We start from the raw sequence: 7,220 nt of genomic DNA on the forward strand, positions 1-7,220 counted from the left end.
CTGACCTCACACTGACCTCCACTGACCTCACACTGACCTCACACTGACCTCATACTCAGCAAACTTGGTGGAGTTCTCCAGATCCATGTCCTGTTGTTTAGGTGGCGAGTCCCGTGTGGCCATGCCAGGCATCTCAGCGTGTCCCTGCCCGTGCCCCAGTCCCTGATCAGGGAGGTCAGCTGCTCTCTCAGGGGCATGGTCAGCGCCACCTTCCCTGTGCCGACACGCAGGTACTGGCATCGCTCCATCACACTCTCTGGGGCACCCTGTGGGAGTGGAGGGGTGGGCGGGATATAGATGTATATTTAGTGTGTGTGTGTGTGTGTGTGTGTGTGTGTGAGAGAGAGAGGGGTCAAAAGGTCACAATGGACATCTAAGCTCCTCTCCCACTCTGGCCTATAGAGAAAATGCATAGAGTCGGACTCTGTAGTATTACAGCGTGTGAAAGATCTGTTGATTGAGGTGTCTGTCTGTGTGTGGTGTCTGTTGTGTTAGAGGGGTCAAAAGGTCACAATGGGGACATCCAAGCTCCTCTCCCACTCTGGCTTATAAGAGAATTGCATAGAGTTGGACTCTGTTGATCTGTTGATTGAGGTGTCTGTGTGTCTGCACCTTGATGAACATCTTGCACCCGGAGCCTGGTTTGTTGATGGGGTACAGTACACAGACATGGACTTGCGATCACGCGAGAACTCCAGAGTAAACTCTTTCTTCATCAGCTGTCTGATCACCTGGTAGGAGAGAGAAAGATGGAGGGAGAGAGAGAGAGCGGGGCAGATGAGATGGAGGGCGAGAGAGAGAGCGGGGCAGATGAGATGGAGGGAGAGAGAGAGAGCGGGGCAGATGAGATGGAGGGAGAGAGAGAGAGCGGGGCAGATGAGATGGAGGGAGAGAGAGAGAGCGGGGCGAGATGAGATGGAGGGAGAGAGAGAGAGCGGGGCAGATGAGATGGAGGGCGAGAGAGAGCGGGGCAGATGAGATGGAGGAGAGAGAAGAGAAGCGGGGCAGATGAGATGGAGGGAGAGAAAGAGAGCGGGGCAGATGAGATGGAGGGAGAGAGAGAGAGCGGGGCAGATGAGATGGCGGGCGAGAGAGAGAGCGGGGCAGATGAGATGGAGGGAGAGAGAAAGAGCGGGGCAGATGAGATGGAGGGGAGAGAAAGAGCGGGGCAGATGAGATGGAGGGAGAGAGAAAGAGCGGGGCAGATGAGATGGAGGGAGAGAGAGAGGGGCAGATGAGATGGAGGGAGAGAGAGAGGGGCAGATGAATGGAGGGAGAGAAGAGAGGGGCAGATGAGATGGAGGGAGAGAGAGAGGGCAGATGAGATGGAGGGAGAGAGAGAGGGGCAGATGAGATGGAGGGAGAGAGAGAGGGGCAGATGAGATGGAGGGAGAGAGAGAGGGCAGATGAGAGGGTTAAGTGGGTTTGTTTTTGGAGCTGTCAGTGTAAGCCGTTGCCCCACTAACATGCCTGTCTGGAATAAACATCTTGGGGCAACCGGCTTACACTGACAGCTCCAAAAACAAACCCACTTAACCCTCTCATCTGCCCCTCTCTCTCTCCTCCATCTCATCTGCCCCTCTCTCTCTCCTCCATCTCATCTGCCCCTCTCTCTCTCCCTCCATCTCATCTGCCCTCTCTCTCTCCCTCCATCTCATCTGCCCTCTCTCTCTCCTCCATCTCATCTGCCCTCTCTCTCTCCCTCCATCTCATCTGCCCCTCTCTCTCTCCTCCATCTCATCTGCCCGCTCTTTTCTCTCCCTCCATCTCATCTGCCCCGCTCTTTCTCTCTCCTCCATCTCATCTGCCCGCTCTTTCTCTCTCCCTCCATCTCATCTGCCCCGCTCTCTCTCTCGCCCGCCATCTCATCTGCCCCGCTCTCTCTCTCTCCCTCCATCTCATCTGCCCCGCTCTCTTTCTCTCCCTCCATCTCATCTGCCCCGCTCTCTTTCTCTCCCTCCATCTCATCTGCCCCGCTCCTCTCTCGCCCTCCATCTCATCTGCCCCGCTCTCTCTCTCTCCCTCCATCTCATCTGCCCCGCTCTCTCTCTCTCCCTCCATCTCATCTGCCCCGCTCTCTCTCTCTCCCTCATCTCATCTGCCCCGCTCTCTCTCTCTCCCTCCATCTCATCTGCCCGCTCTCTCTCTCGCCCTCCATCTCATCTGCCCCGCTCTCTCTCTCTCCTCCATCTTTCTCCTCGGGGCAGATGAGATGGAGGGAGAGAGAGAGGGGCAGATGAGATGGAGGGAGAGAGAGAGGGGCAGATGAGATGGAGGGAGAGAGAGAGGGGCAGATGAGAGGGTTAAGTGGGTTTGTTTTTGGAGCTGTCAGTGTAAGCCGGTGCCCAAGATGTTTATTCCAGACAGGCATGTTAGTGGGCAACTGTGGGGGACTGGGGGGGCTTGACTCTGGCTTGGCTGTGTTGTTGTTGTGATAAAGGGGGGTCTTATGGGCCAGGTGGGAGACAGAGTGGGAGGTTTCTCTGGCTGCTGACACCTAATGGATAGGGCTCAATAAGAGGGTGATGGCCGGGGGAAGGAGTCTTGGCTGGGCTGCTGACACATGAGCTGCGTTTCAGTATGACAGAATGGCATTGAATTCAACGGAAAACGGTACTGTACTGAACGACCAGATGAAAAACTTGATTATGGTGGCACCAGAGGGCAATTACCATATGGTGTGGCTGCATGGGTTTTGCGATTTCAGACGGCCACACCCATATTGATCAAACCACACCACCCACATCGACCAGGCCACACCCATATGGATCAGGCCACACCCATATTGATCAGGCCACACCCATATCGGCCAGGCCACACCCGCATTGATCAGGCCACACCCACCAAACAGGAGCACATGTGCCACAAGGCTGTTGAAGAATGGTGCGCACCATTTTGGGGGAAACGTGTCATTCAGTACAGTGTCACGCAATGTAGCGAACAATGAACCCAACTGAACCTACCCATGAAGGATGAGGCACCAAACACCATGTCTACTCTTGACTGAGAGGTTGGACTGTGTTGTTGTGATGGAGGGAGGGAGGGGTCTATCAGACCAGGTGGGGGACTAGGACTGGGAGGTTGGACTGTGTTGTTGTGATGNGAGGTTGGACTGTGTTGTTGTGATGGAGGGAGGGAGGGGTCTATCAGACCAGGTGGGGGACTAGGACTGGGAGGTTGGACTGTGTTGTTGTGATGGAGGGAGGGAGGGGTCTATCAGACCAGGTGGGGGACTAGGACTGGGAGGTTTGTTGTTGACACCTGGGGTGTAATCATTATTCTACACCGTAGCCAACTGACTCGCAACATAAATCAATTTGCAACAAAACCAAGAGTTTCTATTGGACAAATTAAGGTAGGCCCTTCCCTGTTTGGTTCCGTTTGGTTCCTAGTGAAAACACCCTGATGGTGCTCCAACATCCTGTCTGAACAGTCAGCCAACTGCACCAGACAGACAAGTGTGTATATATGAAGTAGCAGAATCAATGTGGGCCAGACAGSACCCTCTGTCTGTGAATCTCCAGTGACAACAGATGATACAGCAGTAAAAGGGACTCTGATGTTACAGAGGACCCTGACACCACTTAGGCTTTACAAAAGTAGCCCAATTATTGGCAAAAGAGCTGATCCGATTGGTCAAAAGACCAATTCGTTTAGAAAAAAATATATCAGAATTAGGCTGCCTGTGTAAACACACCCTTGAAAAGGTACAACTCAACTTGGCCTTAATTAAGCTTGTAGTGAAGTGTAGAGTTACCAGGGAATGTATACAGCCCTGCGTTCACACCCTTCAAAATCTGCCAAATAAAAACTGCTATAAATACATGAGAATATACAATGTTAGTCTAAATCGCAAGGATCTTAAATGGCTGTATGGTTTAGTGGCTTCTGAGAGCATTAACAGTAGGGGTCACCTGAGCTCCAGGAACACAGCTCTGGTAGTTATCAGGCTGGTAGTCAGGTAGAAACAATATCCTCCACCGCTCCTCTCCCAGCGTCTCCATCTCCCTGTCTCCCTCCTCTCCCAGCGTCTCCATGTCTCCCTCCTCTCCCAGCGTCTCCATCTCCCTGTCTCCCTCCTCTCCCAGCGTCTCCATCTCCCTGTCTCCTCTCTCCAGCGTCTCCATTCCGTTTGCTCCTCTCTCCCAGCGTCTCATCTCCCTGTCCTCTCTCTAGGTCATCTCCTGCTTCTCTTCCATCTCAGCGTCATTCCCTGTCTCCCTCCTCTCGCAGCGTCTCCATTCTGTCTCCCTGTCTCCGCGTCTCTTCTGTCTCCTCTCTCCCAGCGTCTCTTCTGTCTCCCTCCTCTCCAGCGTCTCATCTCCCTGTCCCTCTCTACCCAGGTCTCCATCTCCTGTCTCCTCCTCTCCGCGTCTCCATCTCCCTGTTCCCTTCCTCTCCCAGCGTCTCCATCTCCCTGTCTCTCTTCTCCAGCGTTCATACTCCTGTCTCCCCCTCTCCAGGTCTCATCTCCCCTAGGTCTCCTCCTTCTGGTCTGCCTCTCTTCTCCACTCGCGTCTTCCATCTCCTGTCTCCTCCTCTCAGCGTCTCCATCTCCCTGTCTCCCTACTTTCCTCGCGTCCTCTCAGCGTATCTGCCTCCTCCTACGTGTCCCCCCTCTCCCTCCCAGCGTCTCCATCTCCCTGTCTCTCCAGACTCCAGCCGTTACACTCTCCTGTGCTCGCTCGTCTCCACGTCTCATGCTCCTGTTGCTCTCTCTTCAGGTCTCATCCTCTCCTTCAAGGTCTCCATCCCTTCTCCATCCTTGCAGAGTCTCATCTACTTCCTGTCCTCTCTCCAGGGCGTCTCCATTACCCTGGTGATCCCTCCAGGTCTCATCACACTGTTCCCTCTCTCAGCGTTCCATCTCGTCTCCCTCTCTCCAGGTCTCCAATTCCTGTTCCCCTCTTCCAGCGTCTCCCATCTCCCTGTCTCCTCTCTCCTCGCGTACTCCAGCGTCTCCCACTCCCTGTCTCCTCCTCTCCCAGCGTCTCCATCTCCCTGTCTCCTCCTCTCCAGCGTCTCCATCCCTGTCTCCTCCTCTCGGGCCAGCGGTCTCCATCTCCTGTCTACCCTCTCTTCTCAAGCGTCTCCATCTCCTGTTTCCTTCAATCTCCTCAGGTGTCCATTCTCCTGTCTTCTCGTTCTTCCCGCGTCTCCATCTTTCGTCTACCCTACTCATCCAGCAGTCTCATGCGCCTGTCTCACTCTGCCTCCCATTCCCTTTCCATGATTCATACCCCATATGTCGCTCTTCCTTCCTTCTTTCTCTCCCCTTCCCTCCATCACTCCCTTCATCCTACCTTTTCCTTCTCCGTCACACGCTCCGTTAACATACTTTCAGCACTCCTCCTTCTCTCTCTCTTCTCCCGTCTCCAGCTCACTCATCCCTACCTCTCTCTCTTCCCTCACCACTCCCCACAGCCTCCGCCAACATCCTTCTCTCGGCAGCCTCCTCCCACTGCATTCATCCCTACCTTCTCCTCTCCCTCCTCCGATCCTCTCCAACTCAGACTAGTTATGTCTGGAGACATGATGCAGGGACTCAGACACTTGACAGATGTTCCTCACAGAAAGACAGCCAAGAGCCGAAAATTATCTCTTCGTGGCCCATATCAAAAAAAAAAGACGAGGACGTGAGTACAAGTCAATCTAGTGACGGACGAACATAGTTTACAACACCTTTCACCTCAAATCCTTCACCATCAACTAGTGCATTAGTAGGAAACCTCTTCCTTTCCCCTGTTGAAGCCCTAACAGAAAGCTGGAAAGTTTCATGATACTCTTCATAAACCGGCCTTGGTTAAATATTATCCTTCTAGCCTCTGAGGACAGGACTTTTGTGACAAGTTTATTTTCTTTCATTGTGGACTGTTGGGATATGAATGGAGTTTAGTGGAAAAATTGAAACCGCTGGTCATTGACAAGAACACAGGGAGTTAGCTCTCTTCTTCGTGTCTTCCTGTCACAGCTGTCATTGGTCATGCACATAGAGGGACAGACGCACGACATTCTCATTGACAGAGTCAGAGCGGGGGGGGGGGGGGGTCATTTGATTAGTTGTTCAGCAGTCTCATGGCTTGGGGAAAGAAGCTGTTAAGGAGCCTTTTGGACCTAGACTTGGAGCTCCGGTACCACTTGCTGTGCGGTAGCAGAGAGAACAGTCTATGACTTGGGAGACTGGAGTCTGACCATTTTTTGGGGGCCTTCCTCTTTATGTATCTATGTGGAAGCAGCAGCACACTCCATTGTCCATGTCAAACTTCCCCTCAGGGACAATAGAGTATATATCATACCATAGAGGTTGAGGTGATCTAGATGGAGATTTTCCCATGTGTTGAATGCCAATAGGTACCAGCTACCATACTTTCTTTGAACTTGTTGTCCAGTTGTTTAAATCACTTTATGACAACATACACCATTAAATACTGTATATGAATATGCAAGCAGTATGTTGTATGTCTAATACACCGTGGACATCCATAGTGGTGTTGTATACATCCCCTCAGTGTTTCCTCTAGTTGCTTACGGAGTTGCAGGCTCCGGCGCGCTCCACCTTGCTGAGGCCTGACATGTCAGTCTTGAACACGTTCATCTTCTCCACCAGGGTAGTGAGGGCCGTCTCCGTCGCCTCACCCACCTTCTCATACACTCCTTTGACCTGGGACAGGAGAGAGGAACGGGTAAGTCGAAAGCTTTTGAAACACACTGTCATTCAGAAAGACAGAAACATAAGAACAAAACACCATTGTAAATACAACCCATATTTATGTTGATGTATTTTCCCTTTTGTACTTTAACTATTTGCACATAATGCCATTTGTAATGTCTATTATTTTGGAACTTCTGTGAGTGTAATGTTTACTGTTCATTTTATTTGTTAATTTCACTTTTGTTTATTATATAGTTCACTTGCTTTGGCAATGTTAAAATATGTTTATCGTGCCAATAAAGCACTTAAATTGAATTGAGAGAGGGAATTATGATGCGAGAAGTCCACTGGATTTTCATTGGGCACATCTCTGTCCACACCATCTGTCTGTCCACCCAGCTTAACCACACCATGATCTAAACTCAGCAATAAAATAAATGTCCTCTCACTGTCAACTGCGTTTATTTTCAGCAAACTTAACATGTGTAAATATTTGTATGAACATAACAAGATTCAACAACTGAGACATAAACTGAACAAGTTCCACAGACATGTGACTAACAGAAAT

General features: G+C 51.4%; 1 pseudogene; it reads right to left on the reverse strand.

The window, feature by feature from the left end:
- Positions 1 to 7,220, reverse strand: part of LOC111950825 (sarcoplasmic/endoplasmic reticulum calcium ATPase 1-like) — a 160,138-nt pseudogene that overhangs the window by 23,618 nt on the left and 129,300 nt on the right.

The sequence above is a fragment of the Salvelinus sp. IW2-2015 genome, linkage group LG23 (genome assembly GCF_002910315.2).
Source record: "Salvelinus sp. IW2-2015 linkage group LG23, ASM291031v2, whole genome shotgun sequence".
Lineage (NCBI taxonomy): Eukaryota > Metazoa > Chordata > Actinopteri > Salmoniformes > Salmonidae > Salvelinus > Salvelinus sp. IW2-2015.